The sequence below is a fragment of the Neophocaena asiaeorientalis genome, unplaced genomic scaffold, assembly GCF_003031525.2.
Source record: "Neophocaena asiaeorientalis asiaeorientalis breed wild unplaced genomic scaffold, Neophocaena_asiaeorientalis_V1.1 scaffold532, whole genome shotgun sequence".
NCBI lineage: Eukaryota > Metazoa > Chordata > Mammalia > Artiodactyla > Phocoenidae > Neophocaena > Neophocaena asiaeorientalis.
The window spans coordinates 1-12,321 of record NW_020171693.1 but is presented as its reverse complement, the minus strand read 5'-3'; the positions used below and the strand labels follow the sequence as shown (position 1 = coordinate 12,321).

General features: G+C 42.4%; 1 pseudogene; it reads right to left on the bottom strand.

Annotated features, from left to right (window-relative positions):
• Window positions 1-1,258: 1,258 nt before the first annotated feature.
• On the bottom strand, window positions 1,259-10,652 carry LOC112406182 (UDP-N-acetylglucosamine--peptide N-acetylglucosaminyltransferase 110 kDa subunit pseudogene; annotated as a pseudogene).
• Window positions 10,653-12,321: the final 1,669 nt, after the last annotated feature.

Here is a 12,321-nt window from a genome sequence, read left to right as displayed (position 1 = left end):
AACCAGTTGTTTAATTTGTCCCCAAGTTGGAACATCACTCCTTTGAGTCGTCCTGGCAAGTGCTCTCCTCTTCTTTTTCTTCTTCTGAATCAACACTGTCAAATTTTCGGGAGAGATGCAGAGCTTCTTCATCTTCTGAACTAGTTGTGAGCTGTGGCGAGCCATCTATCTGCTTGACTAAGCGCTCAGGAAACCAGCAAGGTCCAGGCGCTGATCTGGGAAAGATACACACGTGACCACGTCCCCAAATCAACACAGGATCAGGACCACGCCAAGTGCTGGTTAACGGATCTTTCCAGAGGACCTCCGGAGATTGAGAGGCCAATCTTGGCTCAGCCACCAACCTTCCCCCTGCAGAGCAGCCAAATTTGTCAACAGTGAGAACATTTAAAATAAACAGAGCATGATTTATAAGGTTATGTGGCGTTGTTCTAGACAATTCCCCCCTTTTTATTTTTTCAATAGTTAGCTTTAAAGATCTATTTGCACGTTCTATAATACCTTGTCCTTGAGGGTTATATGGAATGCCTGTAATATGGGTAATTTTGTAATGAATTACAAAATGTTGCAAAAGCAGCGGGCCCATTATCTGTTTTAATAGTTCTGGGAAGGTTCATGAAAGCATAACAGTATAATAAATGAGTGATAACATGTTTAGTAGCTTCTCCGGTCTGTGCTGTAGCACAGAGGAAACCAGAATAAGTATCGATAGTGACATGAACAAACTGTAATTTCCCAAAAGACGGGATATGAGTAACATCCATTTGCCATAAATGTCTAGGTAATAATCCACGAGGATTAACAACATAATGTGGAACAGGAAGGTGAGGTAAGCATTGTGGGCATTGCTTAACAATTTGTCGGGCGGCTTCACGAGTAAGGGAAAATTGTGTGTGTAATGTAGCCGCCGACTGACGGTGTAAAGCGTGCAACGGCTGTGCTGCTTGTGAAGCAGTTTGATCATAACTTACCATAATATGAGGGTGTCCAGGACATGGACCATGAGTATCAACAGTATGAAGATAATGAATGCAGTACATTAGCCATCCTTGACAGCATGATGAACGGAAAGGAGGAGTACGGTAAATTGGGACATGTCCTGCTTTAGGGACAAGAGATTGAGGAGGAAGAGTAACTTCAACTCTATTCTTGGGAGGCAAATGTACAGGGTAAAGATCACGTTTAGATCGAGTTAAAACATCTGCAGTTGCATTAAGTTTAGTCAATGGACCAGGCAAGTTAGAATGAGCACGGATATACAGACCTGCAACAGGACCATCGTGGGAACGAATAAGCTGTTGAAGCAAACGAAAAGAGGATGAGAATTCAGGGTCATTAGTATGTCCTATGGTCGCAGTCTCCAGAAGAAATCATAAGCTAATAAGATATTTACTCTCAGAAAACAAATTAAAAGATATAGAAGGCAAATGTTTAAAAGCCATAATGACAGCATACAGTTCAACACGTTGAGCTGAAGTCAAGGAAGTCTCTTTAATGAGGTTTGTTCCGTCGTCAATGATTACAGTAGCCACTCCTGAAGAAGAACCGTCCGTAAAAACCAAAGGTACATGAGGAACAGGCTGTTGCCTAATTATAGAAGGAAAGATATGAGTTAAGTTTGCTGAATTGGATCAGTTTATCAGCAGGGTAATGGCATTCCAAGGTACCTGAAAATCCTGCAAGAGCAAGACCCCATTCATTACTATGTTGAAAAAGCCAATTTTGTTGACTAAGTGAATAAGGGATAATAATTTGAGAAGGTTCTATACTTATAGGTTGTAAGCATCTAGTTCTACCTTGCATTATTAAATTACTAATAAGTTCATAATAAGGGTTAATAACTTTAGAGGGTGTAGTTTTCATATGAATCTATTCAATAATTCCAACAGTTTGCCATAAGACGGCAGTAGGCACATGAGGAGTTGGACAAATTATTAAGAAAATTGGAAGGTGAGTATGAGTTCTAGTTAATTGTGTAGAACTGATAGATCTATTGACTATTTGTAAAGCCTGAAATCCTTCTGGAGTCACAGAGCGTGAAGAAGGATCTGAGTCACCTTTAAGAATATCAAACAAAGGCTGTAATTGAGCAGTAGTAAGTTTTAAGGAAGGCCTTAGCCAATTAATATCTCCAAGTAATTTTTGAAAAGCATTTAATGTTTTTAAATTATCAACTCGAATTTGCAGTTTTTGAGGCCTAATAGTAGTGTTATCAATATATTTTCCCAAATATAAAAATGGAGATTGTCTTTGAATTTTTTTTGAGGCAATGACCAAGCCAAATGATTGTAAGGACTGTTGTAAAAATTGAAAAGCAGTCTCTAATAAAGAAATATTATCAGTGGCTAAAAGTATATCATCCATATAATGTATGAGATATAACGATGGAAACCTTTTTCTCACAGGAGTCAAGGCCTGAGCCACATATTTTTGGCATAATGTAGGACTATTTGCCATGCCCTGAGGCAATACTTTCCATTGAAATCTCCTCATGGCTTCCTTAAAATTTAAGGAAGGCAAGCTAAAAGCAAAATGTTTTCTATCTTCAGGAAACAAAGGAATAGTGAAAAAACAATCTTTTAAATCTATAACTAAAAGATGATAATTGTGTGGTATGGCTGTTGGAGAGGGTAGGCCTGGTTGAAGAGCTCCCATTATTAGCATAGTTTTATGAACAGCTCTTAGATCCTGTAATAACCTATATTTTCCAGATTTTTTCTTGATAATAAAAATAGGAGTATTCCAAGGACTACTGGAAATTTCTAAATGCCCTAATTGTTCCAGTACTAATTGTTCTGCAGCTTCTAATTTCTCCTTTGTGAGGGGCCATTGGTCCACCCATACAGGGTCATCAGTCAGCCAAGTAATTGGATCAGCAGTGAGTGGAGGAGAATCCAAGGCCCCTAAGAAAAACCCAAACCTTGTCTATCATTTTTTATTTTCACATCAATAGGATAGACAGTTCCTTGTTGATTTGTTCCCAGCCCTTTTGTGGGAAGAAATCCTTGATCCAACATCATATTAGAGACTTGAGAGTTTGGACTATAAAGTAATACTCCCATTTCTTTTAATATATCTCGGCCCCAGAGGTTTAAAGGCAGCCCAGGCAAAACATAAGGCTGGAAGTATCCTGAATGGCCCTCACTATCTTGCCATAATAAAAACTGACTACTTTGCATAGGAGAAGAACTTTGTCCTATTCCGTGAAGTTCTGTAATAGTAGGACTAATGGGCCAACGTTTAGGCCAGTGTATCTGCGTCATAACAGAGACATCAGCTCCAGTGTCTAACAAACCTGAAAAAACCTTTCCATTAATGGTTCATTTCATTTCTGGACGTTCTTTCCCTCTCTTCTGAATCCAGTAGGCAGCATTAGACGATCCAAAAGCCTTTGTTTCTCTCTTTTGATGTTGTCAAATTTGTCCATGAGGTGCAAAGGGCAAAAGTAGCAATTGTGCAGTTTTATCACCAGGAGAAATAGTTATTATATTTTTAATAGCTTGTGCCATGACTTTTATTTCTCCTTCGTAGTCAGAATCTGTGACTCCTGACATAATAGTTAAACCTTTCATGGTGACACTACTTCTTCCCAATAATAGTCCCATCAAACCCTTGGGTAAAGGTCCACAGATGCCCGTAGAGAGGGCCTGAGGACCCACTTCAGGAGTTAATACATATCGGGCGGAGGTACTGAGCTCCAGTCCTGCGCTTCCTGGTGTTGCTCTGGAGAGCGAGGATATTGTATGTTTTTGTTTTTGGTTAATGTCTGATTGATAATTTGAGGAGGATACACAGACATTGCCCTTATTATTTGTTGGGGCCGGGGAAGGCCCCGGGAGGAGTTCCCCGACAGTGGTGGCCCATCCTTGTGGCCACTGAGCAACAATCTTGTGCCCAGTGTTTTCCTCTATTGCATTTAGGGCATAAACCAGGGATTTTCTGACCATCTGGAGGTTTCTGAGTAGGGAAGGAAGGACTAGGGTTAGAATTAAAAGATCTACATTCTCTAGCAAAATGACCTGCCTTTCCGCATTTAAAACAAGTCTTTGTTTTCTTTTGATTGTTTTTAAACCCCACTTTAGTTAATGCTGCAGCCACAGCAGCACCCTGTATATAAGTAGGCCCAATGTCTGAACAAAGGCGAACATAGTCCTCCAATGTTCCCCGTTTTCTCCAAGGTCGAATCGCAGCCTGACGTGCATTATTAGCATTCTCAAAAGCAAGTTGCTTAACTACAGTTGTACCAGTGAGTCCGTCCACAATGAGTCTCCCCACCGCCTGTGACAACCTATCTACAAAATCAGCATATGGTTCGTCAGGTCCCTGTCTAATTGTTGAAAGATCCTCAGTTTTGTGTGTAGAAGGTCATTTCCTCCAGGCTTGTAATGCCAAATGATTTATTTGAGATAAGCAACAAAGGGATAAGTTAATTGATCTTGTAAAGAAAGATATTGTCCTTCCCCAATCAGCATATGAGAATCAACTGGAATATTATGGGCAGCATTCTTTTCTGCTTGTTCAGCAGCCCGTTCATAAAAATCAAACTTCCATATTAAATAATCTCCACCATTTAAACAAGCTCGTGCAATAGACTTCCGATCGGCGGGGGGAAGAGCTTCTCCTGCAATAGCTTCTCCTGTCAAGCATAGCAGTAGGAAAAGGAGCAGTGGGCCCATACTGAGCACAGGCAGATTTTCAATCTTTCAAAACTTTAAAAGGGAGAGCCTGATGCTCCCTAGTAGCTTGTTGAGGATTATTAGGATCAGGTCTTTCTATGACGGGACAACAGAAAATAGGATCTTCTCCTCGTTTTATTGCTCCTTGTACAGCGCGCTGCAAGGGACTGAGCATTTTTACAGATGTAGATTTTTGAGGAAGACAGTCCTTATTAACCTGCAGCTTTTTCACTGACTTATCTATCATAGCCATTAGAAAATCATCCTCAGGATATTTCTCTCTTTTATGTTTACAAGCCTTATCTGTTAAGTCAAAATGTTCCTCTTCATCTAAAATATTTACATTAATTAGCTCTTTCGGTTTAGGAAGTGGCGACACAGTAGCTGATAATACAGTCTCTCCTTCTGTCAGAGGCTTATGTTTTTCTGACTTGACATTCAAATCAACACTATCATGAGAAGAATCTAAACATATTTTTATCAGAGTCCACAAACTATATGTAACAACAGGAGTATGAGTAGGCCCTCGAGACTCATAATAATTTTTTAAATCTTCTCCAACTTTCTGCCAGATTTCTATGTCAACAGAGCCGCCATCAGGAAACCAGGGAGATACACCATGGATATGCTGTAAAAATTCAGTCAACCGTGAGGTAGAAACTTTATTACCCCGAGCTTTAAGCATCGAAAGTAAAACCTGAGCAAATAATTCACACTCCTTTGAGCCCTTTTGCCCCATCTTATTTTACTTCTGACTATTGCCTTATGCTTCTATTAGTTTCACTTTTACTGGTGGCCACACATATTTTGCTTAAGGGTTCTCTTACCTGCACTTTCTTTTTCTTTTAATTGCCTTCACGCTTCAGGTCCCTGTTCCAGTGCCACTTGCCGCGGACCAGCCGGAGAAAGAGGATCTCACCGCCCTGGGTCAGAAGGGAAGGGGTAAGGAACTGAAGTAGCACCGACGAATGGGGTCAGAAGGACCAAGACAACTGATGGTTGCAAGGCAAATTTTATTATGCTACAGTTGCTGATTATCTAGACTAGACAAAGGAAGGCTTCCAGATGGTGGTTTACATTATCTACAGACTGTCTCGGCTCAAGGTTAACTTCCCTGGGAGGAAACCCATAAACCCAGAAGCATCAAAAATAACCTGCATGTGCAGGGGGGAGACAGCTTTGCTTGTCTCATTTTACATTCTTTCTGATCTCTGGGCCCTGGTGATTTATCTCCCATGGAATGGAACAAGGAGGGGAACAAGTAGGGACAGTCCCTTCGAGCAGCGGCCGCATGCCTGGCATGTCCTTACCTGCTCTCAAGGCTGACTGCTTCCCACACATATGTTGCCTTGTTTAAGCCTCAAGCCCTCGATCCTTTGTTGAAATACAATAATTTCATTCCTATGCTTTTCAATACCCAAAACTCAACCTCCAGGAGGGCTAAAGTCTAATTTGTACTCCAAACCGAGTAGCAGTGCAGTTCGCTACTACTGAGGCTGAATCCATAAAGACTTCAAGACCACGCCCAGAAGACAAGTTATTATAAATAATACCCTGGAAGGTCTGAAACATAATTATCATATACATAGCTGGTCCTTCAGAGCTTTTTACCTATAACATGTTTTTTTAATGAAAGTTATTTAATGTACTGGAGATAACTGTGACTTACTGATCAAATATTTGAATACTTACACTTACCTGGGATTTCATTTCTGCTGAAAGAAAAAGGAAGAACAGGACTCACTAAAAAAAAAAAAAAACTTTATAAATGAAAGTAAATATCTTATCACACACTATCACTTTTGGAAGCAGCATAGAGGGGCAGTCAACGGTATAACACTGGTGAAATAGGTCAAAACTCTGGGCCAAAATCCATTATCATTATCATCAGTGACAGCACCACAACTGTGCCCTTCAGAATTAATAATCACTCCTAAGAATCTTCATTTGGCACCAGATGATGCGTTTAAGAGAAACACTCTGGGAGGTTTTGAATCAGACTTGGTTTTTTGTTAGCCAAGTTACAGGAGAATTTTTAAAGTGGGGGGAAGGGAAGAAGGAAACGGACCAGGAAAAGAATTTAAGCCATCATCTATAAACCAACAAAGCACTGATAGTTCCAAACACTATGTCAGACACTAAAATGACTGATATAGGCTCCAGTGGTTTATAAAACCTATAAAAAGACTACACCAGCAAAGTCCCCATTTATCTGTAGAGTTCAGAAACTAAAACAAGGAATATTTTAGCTTAAAACCTTATCTCAAGAGAATCATATACACTTCACATGAATAAAAATACCTGAAACCAAACATTTTTAAAAGCTCCAATACCCAAAATATAAAGAAAAATATTAATTCAGAAGACTCAATCAATCCATGATAATCACAAAACGGCTGGGCAATCTCTATCTCCCTTCCACACTAACCATCCATCCCATGGAAGACCAAGGGAGATCAGACCTTCCAGACTTACCTTCCAAACCTTCCAGACACCTGGCTGCTGCAAAATTCTACAGAGACTCCTTGTGGAACAGCAGTTTCCCATCTCTTGTGTCTCTCCCTATCGTGATCATGATCATGCAGGAAGCAAGTCTGGCTGTGCTATTTCTTATCATTGTCTGTCACCCATCTGCAACATGGTATTGTACAGATAAGGAGAAAGTAGTTGCCTTTCCCCCAGAAGGTTGAGGCTCAGGTACAGGGGTAATTCTCCTGTGCACACAGTCATTATTTAGGCCGACTCAGTGACTTCAACAGGCTTAATCATGTGATCAGGTTTGTTGCCAGCTGCGTAATGCTCCCACATCTGTAGATAGAGCCGCTCTAGGTCCATTGTGTATTGTTTGGTGTTGAACAGAGGGCTAGATGTTCTCTGCTTCCAGACTTTGCCACGAATTTTCTTCAGGTATTCTAGATCAGTTCCCAGTTTCACAGCTATGTCTTCATATTCTTGTCTGTTTTTAGCAATAAGCTCAAGACAGCCTAAACAAGTGAGCTGGGAAGCTGCAACTCGGGAAGCAAGAGTCTCTCCTGGCATAGTCACCATGGGTGTCCCTGACCAAAGGACATCCATCCCTGTGGTGTGTCCATTACAGAGTGGAGTGTCCAAGCAGACATCAGCCAGCTGGCCTCTCCGAACATGTTCCTCTTTAGGAGCAACAGGTGAAAAAATGATACGGTTCTGGGGAAGGCCCATATTTTGTGCGTACTGTTGAATATTAGGTTCTCCTACTGCTGGAAAACGCAACAGCCACAGTACACTATTGGGAACACGCTTCAGAATATTTGCCCACATCTGCAAAGTAGATGGGTCAATTTTATATAACTGATTGAAGTTACAGTACACGATGGCATCTTCCGGTAACCCGTACTGAGAACGTGTGGTTACAATAATGGTACGGGGAACCTCCTCTCCAGTGGCAGCCTTAATGTTGATCTGGGTAGTTGCCAGTCCATTGCTAAGACTGAATCCATTAATTGTTATCTGAATTTGTCCTCTGTTAATCATTTCAATAACTGCCTCTGCAATAGTATTCATAGGAATGACAGGCATATTAAGAGCTGTATTACTGCTGTCTGCACTGTCTCCTCCATCAGGACATTTCATCTTGACAATCTGCACATCTGGGAGACTATCAAGAAATGCTTTGAGGTCGATGCCATTCAGCACAATCCGATTGTCATAAATGTGCCCATTGGACTTAAAATCGATGACTGCTTTCTTCTTCAGGTGAGGGAACATATTGGCATGATCACCAATAAAGAAAGTATGGGGCATATAAGCCAGTTTCTCAGAATACTGCTCAGCAACTTCAGCAGGTGAAGTTTCCTGATCAGTGATGATATAATCCATGAAAAGCACGCCACTGGTCCCAGGGTAGCCCAGCCACATTGCCTGAATAGGAGCTGGCCTGAGAGCAAAGAGTTCATTTCGAGCACCCCTGGTATAACCATTCAGATTTACAAGGATGTGTATACCATCTTGATGGATGCGATCAGCTGCTTTCCCATTGCATGGAATCTGAGAAAGATCAGTGAAATGATGGGCTTCTGCCATCACCTTCGCTCGGAAGTTTGTGCCGTCATCTGGGCTCAGGGCATAGCAGAAGACCTCAAATTTATCAGGATTGTGCGTGCCTGGAATAGACTGCATAAGATGAGAAGTAGGATGATTCCCAAAGTCAGAACTCACGTACCCTACACGCAGTCGACCATCACTGAGCTTCAAGTCTTTTGGATGTTCGTACGGTGGTTTATGAAGGACACTGATCTCGTCCAAGCAGAGGTTCCCATGGCTCTCAGCAATAGCCTTCCTGAAGCCGTGAGAAAGAGGACAGAGCATACTATGATGAGGCTGCACAGAAGGCAACCTATTCTTCTCCAGCTGGTCAGCCACAATGCTGACCAACTTCTTCATTCGCTCATCATAGTCTGTCCAATCACAGACAATCTGCAGGCAATGAGCCAAATCACAATAAGCGTCAGGAGAGTCAGGTTCAAGCTTCAGAGCAGTGCGATAAGAAGCAATTGCTTCTGGAATATTCCCTGAATACTTGTGAATGGAAGCCAGATTGCTGTGGGCATCCGCAAGCGCAGGGTTAATCTGAATGGCACGAGTATAACACTGCAAGGCTCCCTGAACATCCTGCATCTCCTTTAGAGTGCTTCCCATGTTACAGTAGGCGTCAGCAAAGGTAGGACTGATTCGAACAGCCTCCTTATAATGCATCAGAGCTTCCTGCAGTTTTCCCTGCTGCTGCAATACACGTGCTAAATTTGAATGGGCAACAGCAAACTCTGGGAAGACTTCTAATGCTTTACGATACAAGCGAACTGCCTCTTCAATGTTTCCCTGGTCTCCTTTGATATTGGCTAGGTTATTCAGAGAGTCTGCATGGGTGGGGCACAGCCGCAGAGCTGTGTTATAACAATCTTCTGCTTCGGCAACACGGCCCTTCTCTTCCAGAGCGTTGGCTAGGTTGCTGTAAGCATCAGGGAAATGTGGTTGCAATTCAATAGCTCGCCTGTAGGTGTCTATTGCCAGATCCATCAGGCCTTGCTCATAGTATACACCAGCCAGGTTGGCACGTACCACTGCATGATTTGGGCTCAAGCTTAGGGCACAAAGGTAAGCTGCCACAGCTCTGTCAAAAATCCGTGCCTCTTTCAAGACATTTCCTAAATTGATATAAGCATCCAGAAAATTGGGGTCAAGGGTGACAGCCTTTTCAAAGTGATGAATTGCAAGCCAAATCTCCCCTTGTGCATTGAAAACACAGCCAAGATTACTCCAAGCTACTGCAAAGTTCGGTTGCGTCTCCACTGCTTTCAAATAACATGCCTTGGCTCCTTCCAAGCGACCCAGGGCTTTGAGCAGGTTCCCCAGGTCACTGCGAACACAGTACAAATCAGGATTGCACTGAAGAGCAGAGACGTAAGCTTGTACTGCCCCTTCCATGTCGCCTGCTGCTACCAAAGCGGCTGCCAGGTTAATATGACCATCGATGAAATCTGGTTTGAGATGCAATGCATGCCGGTAATGCTCCATTGCTTCCTGCAACTGCCCTCTTTCCTTGTACACATTCCCCAAATTCGAATAGGCTTCTGCCAGAAGAGGGTTCTGTTTAATTGCCAGAGTACTAAAGTGGGCAGATCTGTCCAGCCTTCGACACTGGAAGTGTAGAGATGAAAGTAGAAAAAGTACTCCAGTATTGTCTGGCTCTTGTCTCCACAGCTGCATGCAGTGTCTCTCAGCTGCCTCAAAATCTCCTGCCTGATATTCTCGATGTGCCAACTCAGCTAACCCTTGGAAGGAAAGCATACGTTTCGTTGGTTCTGTGCTGTCGGCCACGTTGCCCACAGAAGACGCCATCTGGAGCTTCTGGAGAGAGCGAGAAAAGGGGGTAATTGAGTCCCGCTGCCGCCACTACTGGCAAGAATGTTTCTAGAGGTAGCAAATACGAGGGCAGCAGCCGTACCACTGCTTTGGCAGGCTTAAGCGGCGGCAACAGTTACAGGCACCGAACCTTAGGAACTCTGGTTGGCCATCTACCTCTCACGCTCTTGAAATCTTAATTCTTAACCCTGCCCTCTTCCACCATTTTTCTCCTAATCAGGGAATAAAAATTACCTATACACTTGCCTTAGAAGAAATCAAAAGTCAGTAGTCCAAACACTTTTTAAATTTTTGTTTTCTGTCCAGTTGGAAAGGAAATACATGATTGACTTTACTTCATCATTCATATAGTCAATGTGGAAAACATTAGGGCCGTGAATTTCAATACAGTAAGATCAGAAAATTTTAAATTGGCCTTCCCAAACCACTAATAAGTAACCAATGTTGTATATAATGCTAAAATCTTAGAGACTGAGTTTGATATTTTAAAAGTTCTGAAAGGATTAGCTAATTTCTCCTCATCATATTTCTCATGCCTCAAACCTGAGTATTACTTTTTAAAAAATAAATCTATTTATCTTTATTTATTTTTATTTTGGCCGCGTTGGGTCTTCAATGCTGCGTGCAGACTTTCTCTAGTTGCGGCGAGCGGGGGCTACTCTTTGTTGCGGTGCCCGGGCTTCTCATCACAGCAGCTTCTATTGTTGTTCCACAACTCTATGGGTTCCTTTTTAGGTCCTATGAAGAACCCTAGAAATTAGTTCATGGAATTATAAGTTTTTGCAAAATTGTCAAAAGTGAGATATTTTAACTTCCATCAGGTAAGACCAGCGTCTCTTTCTTTGCCAATTTTCCTTCTATCATATTCTGCTATGTTGGATCATATTGGAATGGCCACAGGCTTTTTTGAAATCTGGCTAAGGAGATTTTCTTTTTTCTGTGGTACGCGGGCCTCTCACTGTTGTGGCCTCTCCCGTTGTGGAGCACAGGCTCTGGACGCACAGGCTCAGCGGCCATGGCTCACGGGCCTAGCCGCTCCGCGGCATGTGGGATCTTCCCAGACCGGGACACGAACCCGTGTCCCCTGCGTCGGCAGGTGGACTCTCAACCACTGCGCCAGCAGGGAAGCCCTAAGGAGATGTTTTAAGTCAGGCTATTATGTGATTTTCAGACACCGCTGTATGTAATTGACTATATACTATCCCATTACAGGAATAACTTCCAGTACTCATACTGACTACTCTAGTGACTTAACCTAGCACAAGACACAGAAGCATAAGGACAAAAACCACCTTACAATATAGCCATGTCTTGCACTTCACAGCTCTCAAAGCATGTGCGTTTGAAGAAGAAAAAAAGAACTGAAAAGTACAAAACCAGAAGCTATTCTGTGGAAAATTATTTCAATCATCAGGCATGTGAAAGATAAGTCAAAGATTCAGTTCTCATCAATGCTTAGTCAAAACGGAAATTTTCTTCTGTCAAGAATATACTCCAGGGGCTTCCCTGATGGCGCAGTGGTTAAGAAGCCACCTGTCAATGCAGGGGACAAGGGTTCGAGCCCTGGTTCGGGAAGATCCCACATGCGGAGCAAATAAACCTGTGGACCACAACTACTCCCAAAAGCCACAACTACTGAAGCCTGCGTTCCTAGAGCCTGTGCTCCACAACAAGAGAAGCCACTGCAATGAGAAGCCTTCGCACCACAACAAAGAGTAGTCCCCGCTCGCCACAACTACAGAAAGCC